The 14,280-nt window shown below is 34.6% G+C and overlaps 1 pseudogene; it reads right to left on the reverse strand.

The window, feature by feature from the left end:
• Positions 1-623: 623 nt before the first annotated feature.
• On the reverse strand, positions 624-1,571 carry LOC131180607 (mitogen-activated protein kinase kinase kinase 20-like; annotated as a pseudogene).
• Between the last annotated feature and the right edge of the window lie 12,709 nt (positions 1,572-14,280).

Consider the following 14,280-nt stretch of genomic DNA (forward strand, 5'->3'; position numbering starts at 1 on the left):
CTTGGGGAAGAATATTACGGGTAACTTTAAATAACAAGGTCAGTCTTGAGCACAATATATAGCAATTCAGAGCCATTGTTTTCCTTCCAGAATTGCACAGAGGACAGCATTCTGATCCCAGCTGCATTGGCCAACTTGGATCATATTGTTTGCCGTTGCAAGAAAATCACATCTTCGATTCAATTCCTTCACATGACCAAATCTTTTCAATTCCAATTATGTACTGCTGAAGTTGTTGTCCTGCTCTACAAATGATATAGTTCACTAAAGATCAAATTGCTACTTAACTTGGAATTCCGAATAACGATTTTGAAAGAGTTAATTGTGGTTTGAAGCTAAAAATGATGTCAATGTATACCTGTAGGAATGGTGAATATAGTAGGACATTTCTCCACCATATGTGAAGAAACATGTGTTGGTGAATGAATTGCAAAGAACACCTTTGCCAATGATAGCAGAGAATGGAGTACTAACTTCATTGGACTCCTGATTCTGTGGATTCAGGAAAACTTCAAAACACCCCACCATTACTCTCTTCCACAACATCTGGCCAAAAACAAGAAGAAGATCCCTATTCAGATATAGAATGCCACTATTGATCAGAACAGCTCGAATCACAACTTTCATCGCCAGTGACAGATGAGTTTACACAGCCTTAATCCACAATCTCCCCAAAATTCGCTGCTTTCTGTGTCATCTATTCCAGATACAAAAGGATGAATTAATAACATCTTAATGGTGAATCTGAACTGATGATTCTTCACTAGACATCCTTTCAAGAAATCCTTTCCATCCTTTGAAATCCAAGAAGGAATTTTAGGCAATTCATATCTATCAGTAATCCTCTCGCAAGCTTTTTCAGTTGTTTCATTAGGGTTCGAACCCCAAAGTGATTTCCCAATAAACATCTCGAAAACCATACATCTAAGTGCCCAAATATCAGAGGGAAATTCCTGAATATTATCAATGAAAGTCTCTGGTGCAATATAGAAAGCAGTCCCAGTAATAGAACAATCAAACTTCCTCTTATTGGTCTTCTGCACTTTCTAGGCCAATCCAAAATCCCCAATCTTGGGCATAAAGTCACCATCCTCACTAGGCACGAGCAGCACATTGTCTGGCTTCATGTCATAATGAACATAATCATGACTATGGATAGAACCAATGCCTTTAAGAATAGATCTTGTGTATCTCTTCACATTCTATTCAGGTAACCCAAACCACCCGATCTCTTTATACGATCGGCAAGGGTTCCTCGAGAAGCATACTCCAGTAACAGATTGTAAAGCATCTTTCCATCCTCAGTCACAGTAGTTTCTAAACTCAAGAATGTAGGGACAGTCATGAAGATGGTTGAAAATCTCTTTCTCCTTTTGAAGCGAACTTGAGGAAGGGATCTCCGCTGATTTAACAGCCATAAGTGGTCGATAAAAAGATCTTGATTTGGGTTTCTTCAAATAGGCGAGATAAACAGACGCAAACCCTCCTTTACCAAGCAACGGCCCTCTCCACCACGCGACTCCGCTATTATCCGAGCTATCTTCTTCGACCGCCATAACCTTTCTCTTCATTGCTTGGGTTCAAAGCAATCTATTCTCTAATGCTTCAACGGTACATAGTTACACAAGAGAAGGGATTTTACAGCCATATAGCATGGACATGAAATTTTTTTTTCTTTCTTTCTTTCCTTTTTTATAATCAATAACTACATGATGTTAAATTACCCAAAAAGAAATAATTATAAATAAAAATTAAATAACCACAATTTCATAAAAATATAAAAGAAATTACATACAAAGGTTATATCGGAAAAAAAAATTAATTATTGACTATGTTTACTTCAAACGTGTCATTAGTATGTGGTAAATATATTTATAATATTAATAATAAAAATAATTTAAAATAATTAAAAGGTAGTTGTGTGGATTTTTGATATTTAGATCTAATCTATCATGTACTCAAGACATAAGATATATGGTGAGATCATTTATTAAATTCTTGGTTCTCACATATTTGTGCTTTGAATTAATTATAAATCAGGTTTAGGTAATAATTTCCTCTTTTATAAAAATTTCTTGATAAATAATTTTGCCTTTTATCTTTATGTTATAACTGTTTAAAATAATAATAAATAGTGATAAAAATTTATATAAAATTTTTATTAAATAAATTAATTAAATTCGAATGACTAAAATAAAGTTGTGATAACTAAGAAATAAAAATTTAAATTGAAAGAGAAGTTGAATGAAATTTGATGTTAAAAGAATTTATGGAAAAGAAAACTATATAATTAAAAGACCTGGTCTAGAAGAGTTTTGCAATGGAATATCTTTTAGAATATAGGATTGAATATCTAAGTGTATATGATAAAATTTGATTTTACAACTTAAACAATAAAAGAATGATTAATTATGTTAAATAATAATTATATAAATCATTGTTATTTTAAAAGAAGACTTTATAAGTATATATTAAAAATATTTTATTCATTCATGTTATTATTCACTGTATTTATGAATATAATATAACATTAAATTCTTTTTCTTGAAAATAACATTTTTAACTTTACAAATCAATAGGTTCCAATGATCTTGAAAGGCAAAACTTTTATTTTTCTATTTGTTCTAATTTTTAATTTTAAAATTTAAACTATGGCTTTTAAATTGGACTTAGGGAAGCTAAATATAACACTATGATTTATTTCTATGATATATATGGAACTCATATGATACATAATAAATAAAAGAGGCACATAATAGATGTTAAATCACTTTTAGTTTTTTGAGGTTCGATAACCCAAGCGTTAGGGTTAGTTGAGGAGCGATGCAAGTTTTTTCCATCATCACTATAATATTTTATTTATAAAAATAAGTCTTCTTTATGATTTAATGGGAATCAAATGTTAATTTGACAATTCAAATCTTTACTATTTTTCATTATTATAATTATCCAGCAAGATTTAGAACTGTAATTTTTGCTAAAACAAAAAAACATAAAGAATAGGCCTTAGATCATACAACAATTGCAGAATTAAAAGCCAAACCTTGAACCACCCATGGAACCATTGTTGCCGCCACCAATGGTGGCTTCACCATGTATGACGCCACATCTCATGATCCAACCAGCAATGAATCTCTTGATCTCATGATCAAACACACAATTAAATTATATAATCAACAATCTAAATGGCAAATATAGTGGCTCTGATACCATTTGAAGGAACGGAAGCGTGAAAAACACAAGATTATACCATTGAATTCAAAAATTTTCACCTAGGGTCACATGCACCATGCAAGATTTATTTTTATCTATTTGATTTCAATGATAAACAACATATTAAAACTCTTTTAATATATTTTTGGATCTGTATTTGCCATTTAAGATTTTAAAATTAATCAGATTAATTTTAGAACCCTAGATTAAATCAAGAACGATTACACTAACCTCTTGATGTCTTTGCGCGTGTCGTGCCTTTGAGATTCGTCTTCAGGACACCAGATGTTGTCCCTCTAGCTTGTCCACACCAAGAACACCTATGGCAGCCCTTGAACAGCTTCTAAAGCCTTTTCTATTAATTAGAAATTCAAGTTCTGCCTTTTAAGAGATTAGAGATGTAAACAGGACACTAGAAACAATTTCTAGTGTTCTTAATTCAAGAGATTGATGGCTAATCTCTTTGAATTGATGAGAGATGAAGAGAAATAGCTGGAGAGGCTCAAAGTGGCGTGACATATGAGAGGAGAGGCTGCTGGTTATGTTTTCTTTTCATAACCCCACTTAAATAGCTAGGTTAACACATTAAACCCTAGCCACATGTCACCTTTTGATTAGCTCTAGGTTTAAGTGACCCAATCACATTGTGCCAAGTGTCAAACCTATATTTAATCTTGATTTTAATCATCTTACATGATTAAAAATATTTGGCAAGCTTATGTGTTATGCCATGTGTCACCATCTCATGGTGCCACGTGTCACACTGCAAAATGACCAAAATGCCCCAGTGTCTTAATTTTGAGTTCTTAACCCAAAATAATTATTTTCTTCTTCTAATTAATTTATATCAAATATAAATTAATTAATTAATCTCTATTAATTAATTTCTCATCAATTAAATTCATATTTAAACACTTTAAATATAAATTTAATTTATACTACACATCCAATAATCTAGATTTGGTTTCAAGTCATGCTAGGGACTTTGCAATTTTATTGCAAACCAAATCTATTTAATTAATCAATTAAACTCTTTAATTAATTAATTAAATCATATTTAAATAGGTGATAACTTGTGTATGTGTGTGACTTACTAGGCTCATCACTAATTGGCAATGAGACATGATATCAACTCTTAATATCATCAGAACTCTTTCTTACCATAAATGATTTCTCTAAATCATTTTATGAACCTCATAGACCATGGTTAACACCTAGCATAGCATGCCATGGCCACCCAATTAGTAATAAGATTTACCTTAAATGAACCTATAATCATATGTTACCATGCATTAGAATCTCTCTGTTACAAAATCCCAACTCAAGCTGGAGTCATGGTTTATGTCAAACTCCATTTGCTATGAATATTATGTTCTCTTTTAATTCCAGTTCTTGATTAAAAGATTTTTCTCATCAGAAACTCTTTTCTGAATAAATCTATCTGTCCTGGCCAGGAACTTGAAACATCAAGAACAATTAAATGAACATAGGATTTTATCTCTATTTACTTAGAGGAACAGATTCCTTCTTGATCAACACCTACCTCCATATATAACTAGCAGGAGCCAACACATGCCCATATACCCATACATAGTACAAGTATGAAAGCGATCAAACTCAAACTACCTATATACAAGATAACTGTGCTATCTCGTGTCTAAAGATTATATGCACCGATATGATTTATGACAAAACATTGACAAGAGTAAACTCCATGTGCTTGTCATAAGTGTCACTGGTTCGGCCTACTTATCATTTATAAGTGCCTATCATGTTTGTTATATGGCATGAGACTCACCATTCCATCTTATTTATATCTCATATAAATAACTTGGGAACAAACATGAATACAATCTTTCTGGATAAGTCATGTCCTTATTATGAAGTATCCTCGATTGTGAACCTATTTATGATACTTTGTGCTAGAAATATTGTCACTCATATTCTTAACAACTTAAGAATAATATTTCTAACAAAATATCAATGGACCTTTTCTATTACACATAAATATATTATGTAAACAGAAAAGTGGAAATGCCTTTTATTAATAAAATATATACAAGATACATACTAAATGATATGCTCTAGGGCATACTACTAACAGTTCTTAATTATGTCATTATATTATCATTCTTACATCGTGCCTATGTCACAATGATGTAATGCTTAGGTAATAATTCTATTTTTATTTCATTTTCTTTCTTTTCTCATTTTCATTGCATATTTCATAATTTTAATTCATTTTATGTGTTTTAATCTCTCTCACTTAATTGACATTTAAGTCAAAATTCAACACTGAGAGTGAAATGACCAAAATGCCCTTCATTGTGCTTATCGTGTTATATTTGTCTGTACCGATTGACTTTATTTTCTTGAATTTTCTTTGACATTTTTAATGTCATTTAATCCTCATAAAACCTTCAATTTAATCCCAAATATTTATTTCACAGGGTTCCTCATGGGTTTGGGGTCGGCAACTGTCTTTACAATCGCTTCCCGGTACTGTCACTCATTGCCGGAACCTCAACTCCTTTAACCTATTGTCATTTCATTTCTTTTATTTTTCTCAAATTTTCTTGATCTTTATTCAGTCAATTTATATTTCCTCACCCTAGTTTAAGTGTAGTTTTAGACATTCTGACTGTCCGAATAGACATTAGTCATCGGAACAGTAGAATGTATGGACTACCTAAAGTGAGGGCGTTACAGTTATCCCCCAACCACATAAGGCCTTATTTAATAATAAACAAAATATGATTTATTTTTTATCCAAAAATATTATAAAAATTCTTGGATTTAATTTAATTACTTTTTTCTTTTGATCAATGCATATAAAAATAAAAACAATAATATTTTATTATTTTTCATGGATCTAAACACATTATAATAGGAAAAAACAAGAGAAGGGTAAAGTTGGAAGGAATAATTTTTGTACCCAGTAACTTCAACTTTCTTGGGTCACGCTCAGGAAGTTGCTTCCTCTAGGGAGAGGAAAGTTAGCTCCTCATTAAAAAAATAATGGTAACCAAGTAAGCAATATTTTCACACTTTTGAAAATTTGAAGTTCCTTAGCAAAGTTATCCCCCAACACCCAACCACGGTTTAACTTCTAATATTATGAAAGAAACTTTTTTTTTCTAACTTAAGGGTGAAGACATTTTAGCAAGAAAAAAAATTCAAAATAGTAAGGAGATTATAACAAAAAAAGGTACTAATGTTTTATATTGATGAAAAAATATGAGAAAATTATGTTAGACTTTTTTTTTTAATGATATTATACAATAATTTAAATTTTAAAGAATAGAAATTAGTAATTGTGGATTTATTAGATAAGAAAATAATAAAATAAAATTGATGAAAAGTATAGGATCAAGTGACAATAATAATTTAGATTTTTTTTAGCATGAAGATTTGTATTTTATTATATCATACTTTTAATAAAAAAAATTTTAGAATTTTTTTTATATAAAATTACTATTAAACTTACTTAAAACTTTTAAAACTCTCAAGTTCTCATACTCATTAAAATTTAATATAAGAATAAAATTTTTTTTAAATTATCATTAAGTCCTCAAAATTTTTAAAATTTCAGGGGGCCCAATACCCCCCTTAGCTTCACACATGGTAGGCAACAAGTCCCTGGCTTAGCAACTTCCGTGGCATAAGCAATAGAGCCTCAAATAAACAAGAGAAGATCACATCAGCTTTTCCAAATGGTTGCTAATTCCACATTTATTCTTGAAACCAACCGGCACATTCTGAATAAAATCAAATATCACTAATGATGGACCTCTTCTAGGCCCATAGGTAACAGAATTAGCATCTTTCAGGCCCATGGACAGCACTTTTTTAGGTCTCAAATAAGAAATGTGCAAGTGAGCAAGGACAAAAACTTCTTAGGTAGCAGAATTAGCATCTTTGTCACTCAGCAACTTGTTGCATATCATATCATATCATAACAAGGGCTTTATTGCTATCAAATCAACGTTTATGGAGTTTTATATTATAAACTGAAGCTGATGCACAATCACAATATAAGGATTAAAGTTAAGAGAGGGTGGACAAAATTTATTATCTTCCACAATTTTATTTCTAGTGTATTAATATTTTTTGAGATTTAATTTAATTTTTATGTGAATTTTTTTTTTTTAGAAAAACATAAATTCATGAATAATATCAAAGCGTTAAACATTACAGATAATTACATAAGGGCCAAGATCTCACTTCTATTAATCAGCTATAAAACTTATTATCGTAGATAATAAGATTCACTAATCCTTTAGTATAATGATATTGGATCTTTCCTACTTGAAAATGATATTGATAAAAGACATAAATCTTCCAAGTTGTTTGATTTGGAAAACAAAATAATCTCTCTAAATCTTTCATACCTAGACTATTTTTTCCAGGAATATGATGTATATTATGTATAAAGATGAGTTCAAGCTACTATGCATTAATGGAGGAACATGCTACACTACTACTAAACTCCATTACTAAAAAATCTACACCTGCAAATCAAGATATAAAATCTATAGCCAAATAAAACCAATTTATTTATAGTAACTAAAAACTAAACCTTCACAACAGAAGGGACAACCATAAAAATTGAGAGAAATCAATTCAAGATCTATCAAACAGAATAGATATGGGAACAAATTTCCAATATCTATTTCAAAAGGTCACATATTTGAGTTATTGAAAGAAAATATATAAAAACAAAAACACAAAAACAAGAAAAGAAAGGAAAAAGAAAAGATCTAAAGGAGGGAGGGATGGGCTATCACCAACAAGAAGTAACTTCTCCCTCAGATTAAGGATCTGGTTGCGAGTTGAGAGAATTTCTGTAGCTCTCCCTCAGATTAGGTTGTGAGTTGAGAGAATTTCTATAAAGAGAGTTTTAGAGAGAGTTCTATTTATTTATTTTTTCATCTTTTGCATTTTAGCCATATTAAATTTTGTTTAATCTGTACGACACTTTTTAATAATTTTATATGTTTGAAAAATAAGTCAAGACCTATAAGAATCTTTTGATAATTTTAATATTTTAAAATAGATTTATGTGGGTATTTAAATCTGTCTCCTATGAATAGGGAAGGGAGAGAGAGAGAGAGAGAGAGAGAGAGCCCACATGAGTAATAGCACGTGCAAGCTATCCTTTCCACGTTCATGACATATTGAAAGCCACCACTTTTTTTGCACTGAAGCCTTTTTTTTTTCTTCGCCCACCCTCATGTCATGTGTTATTTTTGTTGGGATGCATCACCATCCTCCTCCCCAACCTCCAATGAACACATGGGGATCAAAATCATTCAAAACAGTCGATTGTGGAGATTAAGCTTGTCAAGTGACTCGTGAACCCTAATTTAGCTACCAATGGGATTTCACAGATTTTGGCTATTTTCAGCCACCTCCAAGGATGACACGACATCCAAATGACTCCCAATGCATTGGGAAACATGTTGGAACAAATCTTACCTTGAATTGTTAACCAAAATATATTCTAAGGAAGAGAAGAAATTTTCCTACAAAGCATTCTGGTGAAAATTTGACTAAGCTGCCTATCAGCTGGTATTCAGATATTATCACTTTAATCCTTACGTTGTCAGCTTTCATTCACTACAAGAAATGTTAAAAATAACTACGAAAATTACCAACCACAAAATCTCATTGGTAATTTACCTATGATTTACCTACGAAAAAGAGAAATGAAATTTAAATCAATTTTTACTGACAAAATTATCAACGAACACTTTACCGACGATGTAATTTCATAGGTAAAAGTGGTGCCTAACATTGGCGAAAAAATTAGCGACCAAATAAAAAAAATATTGACCAAATCTTTCGTTGGCAATTACCAATGAAACACTTTTTGTAGGTAATATTAAGGAGAAAATAGAAAATAAAATTAAAAAAAATATACATACGAATTTTTTTCATTGGTAATTACCAATGAAATGTTTTTCGTAGGTAATATTAAGGAGAAAATAGAGAGGAAAAATTCTAAAAATCTCAAAAAAATTTTGCTACGAATTTTTTTCGTTGGTAATTACCAACGAAACACTTTTCATAGGTAATATTAAGGAGAAAATAGAAAATAAAATTTTAATAAAAAATGCCTATAAAAAATTTTTCGTCGGTAATTACGAACAAAAAGTTTTTCATAGGTAATATTATTACCAACGAAATGCTTTTCATAGGTAATATTAAGGAGAAAATAGAGAGAAAAAAAATTCTAAAAAGTTCAAAATATTTAGCTATGAATTTTTTCTGTCGGTAATTATCAATGAAACACTTTACATAGGTAATATTAAGAAGAAAATATAAAATAAATTTTAAAAAAAATACATACGAAAATTTTTTCATCTTTTTGTAGGTAATATTAAAAAAAATAGAGAAGAAAAATTCTAAAAAACTAAAAAAATTTTACCTACTATAGATACCATATTTTGGCCGATCTCCGAAGTCAAGGAACTTTTAAACTTTTCACTTTATTATCCGCTCTCAACTGATGTCCTTCGATCACAAATGGCTTTTTCGAGCTCACCGATTGCTCGACTATGGAACAAATCGATCTAACACTTAAGTTAATTATTTTCTTATCTCTTATCAGAAGGGGTTTGAATCAATGTTGGGTCTCCGGATCATCCAGTCTTGCCTACTGATGCTCTCAGATCTCTCTGTACAAATATTGTAGAACTTTGTTCGACTAATGAGGTGATCGGGCTTCTCGTTTGAAGACCCCAGATTTTCCTTAAAACAAAGTTAAGGTTGTTATCCGGTCTAATGACGATTCCGATCTTAAAAGTTCAAGTCAATGTTAAGTCTTTCCAATTCTAATATTCCAAAGTTTTACCCGGTGTTTGGTCATGGCTTAGTCCAATCTCATGTTCGCGCATAATTTTTTTCTGATCTCTTATGCTCTGATTAATGATTGCTTTCAAGTTTAATGTTCAAATATGTTCAATCAATTAAGTACTCAAACAAATTGGACGCTTTCCGATCTCATCAAAGAAATTGAACATAAAGGGATTTCTATTCATTTTAGAGTAAAACATATATAAGTCATTCAGCAGGTGGATCACCCCCAGCCTGCTCCCTAGGTACATCATCCGCTCTTTGATTCTCTCTCTCTCTCTCTCTCTCTCTCTCTCTCTCTCTCTCTCTCCGGCTCCTCGTCGCTTTCCTCTTCGGCCTCTAGAATGAGCTGGTTCATCCATGAGAAGTCCTCCTCGGGATAACGCTTCCTCAGCTCAGCCAGGAGATCATTATGGGCATTCACATATGCCTCAGCCTCTTTTGTTGTGCTTTCTTCTTCCTTGGCCTAGAGCTCCTCATCCTTAGCTCGGAGCTCCTCATCCTTCGCTAGGAGCTCCTCCTCCTTTGCCCAAAGTTCCTTATCTAAATGAGCGAGATCGGCAGATTGACCAGCCCGGGAGTCTTCAAGTTCTCGCTCCACCTCCGCTATCCTCTCTTTGTAATGCTTCATCCGATCTTCCATTCTGGCGATGTAGTCATTAGCAGAGGAGAGTTGAGCTTGTGCAGCTGAGTCATCCTAGACCGCCTTAAGAATCTCCCTCCATAAGGCGTGGGCTTTCTCTCGGATCACGTATTGATTGGCAATAGCCTCTAAGCCCAAGTTCATTGCCTGAGTTAGAATATCGTCAATGCTCTCCTCTGCCAATCTTTTCTGATCTTCTTGGAAGCAGATAGAGGCGCCCATGATTTTGGCTAACCCGGGGTTCCCTTGGGTTGAACGATTCCTTTCTAGTGATTGGATCAGGACTTGAACGCCCCGAGAAAGCATCCTGACAGTAGGACCAGAAGACTCCCCTTCCATATTGGAAGAGATCGGAGGAGGCGGGGGAGGTGGAAGTTTGATTTGCTGAGGAGGAAGAACGACGACCTCTACTTTTGGGATCGCCTGCTCCTGAGGTTGGGGAGGAGAGGTTGGCACCTCTACCAATTCACGCTGAGGAGTCTGAGCAGCAGTAATGGTGGCCTCCTTCATCGACCGCACCTTTCGAGAGACCTTCCTCTTTCACTTGTGGCTCTCCTTAGAAGTATTGCTACCTGCCATACCTGCACATAGGAGAAGTCAGTGAGTTCGCCATGATTCAGAGGCCAGAGATATGGATTATACTAGGGCTAAGGTCAGAGAACTGAAGCTCATAGTCTTCGTTGGTGATCAGTCGCATCATCCAATACTTCAGTTCAGCCATAACCGCTTCTAAGCAAGAAAATTTCTGGGTGGACACCTGAGATTTTAACACTCTCACCATGGCATCTTCGTCCTTATTTAAGGTGATCTTCTTTAGAATCGGAGAACCAGGTGTTGCCAAACTCTGTGGGATACCCTCAAAGCCATTCGAAATCTTGCTCCTCAATATAAAAAAATGGTCCTTCCAATTTTTCAATGAAGAAGGGAGATCGGTAAAGAGTGAGTAGTTCGACTTAGCCTGAAAGAACCAAAACTCATCATCCTTCCTTCGGGCAAGCCTATGTAGCTCGGCAAAGACTTTAGCCGTGGGTTCCAGTCCCTTAGCTCAGAAGAGGCCCCGAAAAGCTATTAAAGTTCGTCAGAAGTTCGGATGCACTTGAGCTACCGAGACGTGGTGGAACATTAGGACGGCCTTGTAAAACTCGTCCAAAGGAAAACGAAGTCCGACCTTCAGCTGTTCTTCATATACTATGAGGAGATCGCCTTCATCAAAGAAATGATTGGCTCAAAGGTTGCCATGGCACTTGATCAGCTCAAAAGAGTCGATCCGCAGATTGTACTCTTGGCTTATACATTGAAGATTGGTCTCTCTCATGATTGAAGGCAATTCATCGATTGGCAGGTTTTCTCTTCTAGAAGATGCTCGCCTACCTCGGCAAAGGACGATGTCGAAACAATGATCAGACTGGGAGTCCGCTTGGCCCTGTCGCATTAACTTTTTTTGAGGTCCACAAAATATGGACGAAAGGTGGGCTCGCAACTCTCTGACCCTTGGCATTGCTCATTTTCAGGAAAACAAAAGAAATTAACCAAGAAACAAATCAAAATCCTTACCGGAATGTGATTGGTGCCTGAAAAACTTGAAAAACGAGAGAAAACGCTGGATTGCTAGAGAAGTTCTGAAAATAACATAAGGAAATGACTGATGCGCTTCTCCCCTATTTATACCCATATGAGCATTAAATGCTCGCGAAGTCCCAAGCGACGCATCGGTTAGCGGAACCGGCACGCCTCCTTGACACATCGCAAGAAGGTTCTAGAAAACATAATAAAAATGGAATAAATGAGATTGGGTAGCCGAGGTCTTTGGATTGAACAAACTTCCAAAACCACGGATTGGCTAATGGCGATTCGTTTAGGGATCAGATCGGACATGCATATCAGAGATCGAAAAATAACTAATGCAATAATAAAATAAAAACCTTTAAATAAAATTTTGTTTCATTTCCAAAAGATCGGATGACATCATTTAGGTGATCTCAAGAGATCGGATTACATCATTGGGGGAATTTTTAATGACCGGATTACATCATTTGGGCGATATCTAAAGATCAGCACTACATTTTACCTAGTTTAGGACTACTCTGGATAATGGCCTATGTCAAAGCCTAGTCTTGTGGCTGAATCAAAAGATGTGTTTGATTAGAAAACTCGCCACAAGTGTTAGATAGATGTGCAGCTCAGATAGGGTGACTATGACTCTCATGGAAGTGAGCGGAGTCATTACCGATGTCATCGACCAGAACCGAGCTGCAGTCGGGACGCCCAATGTGGTTGGGGGCCAAATGAACTTCAAGAGGCGGTCATCGACATTAAGATTGAAATTAGCAGTCCTCTTGCCCAAAATCGGTCCACCGATTATATCGGTAGACCAATTCGAGATCGGTACGATCGTCACTTTCGATCTTGATTGGTAAATTAGTCTGGTTCCCTCACTGTCATCAGATGATGTCCTTATGGTTTTTTGATCACCGGGGTCATAAATTTTCAGGTGAAGGGTGAAGGAAACAGTCAGAAAAAGATCAAAAGTAGCCAACATAATCAGAATTGTTACCTGAGAAGCTAGAATTGGAGAAATGGAGCATTGAAAAAAAACTGGAGGAGGAAAATTGAAGTGTGAAGGGGATTTCCCGTAGGTGCATATATATAGGGCCTAGGCATTTATTGCATACAGAAAACAAAGTGGATGCATTGGTAACTGAGGAATTAATTACTTTGACCAAGACAAGTTAGATAAAAAGGAAAAATCTAGAATGGGAGAGATCAGGAAATGAGGGGGGACCCGATACGAGAGAGATCGGAAAAGGAGAGGGTCATAATAGGGAGATCGGAAGAAATAAAGATCGAAAAGCACAGAAAGATTAAATAACTTTCAATCAACTCTCTTCATCATCAGAGCCGAGTTAGTTAAAGCATTGCAGATGCGATCAGATCCTCACCACACGCCTCATCTGCAGAAATGCCCACCTAGCTGACAGACGCCAAAATAGTTATGGCAGTCCTGTACATCTCGATCTCCACCATTGATCATAATCGTAAGGATGGATCCAGAGCCCTTGGATCAAAAAGCAAACGATAGGTTCGGTGACTTTTATTTCCAGCCTTCGGATCCTTCTTGTAAGGCAAGACCCTGAGCCGTTGGATTAAAAGAAGAAAGGATGGATATTCTGAACTGGATCCTAGCCCTCCATCTTGATTCTCTTTAATTCCCAGACATCAGATTATGTCCTTTTGAATCTGAACCCTCCGTCTCCCTTGGTGAGATCCTGACCTTCATTATAGCACCCGTTCCCTATAAATACCTGTATGCAATATTGTAGAGGGGACGGACAAAAAAAAAAGGTGGTGGTGATTATAGTGGAAAGACTCTAAAATTTGATTCAGTCTTGCTACTTTGCCATTCTGAGCTTTCGTAGTGTTGAGAAACTTCAGAAACCAATTTTCTTAAGTATCTTCATCAAAGGAGTTCTGAACCCTGAAATTTTCATTTTCAGTGCCTATTCATTACTCTGTAAGACCATTTTCATTCAGTTTCATCCTCACTACCTTAATATCAGTACATTACT

Source organism: Hevea brasiliensis, chromosome 6 (genome assembly GCF_030052815.1).
Source record: "Hevea brasiliensis isolate MT/VB/25A 57/8 chromosome 6, ASM3005281v1, whole genome shotgun sequence".
NCBI lineage: Eukaryota > Viridiplantae > Streptophyta > Magnoliopsida > Malpighiales > Euphorbiaceae > Hevea > Hevea brasiliensis.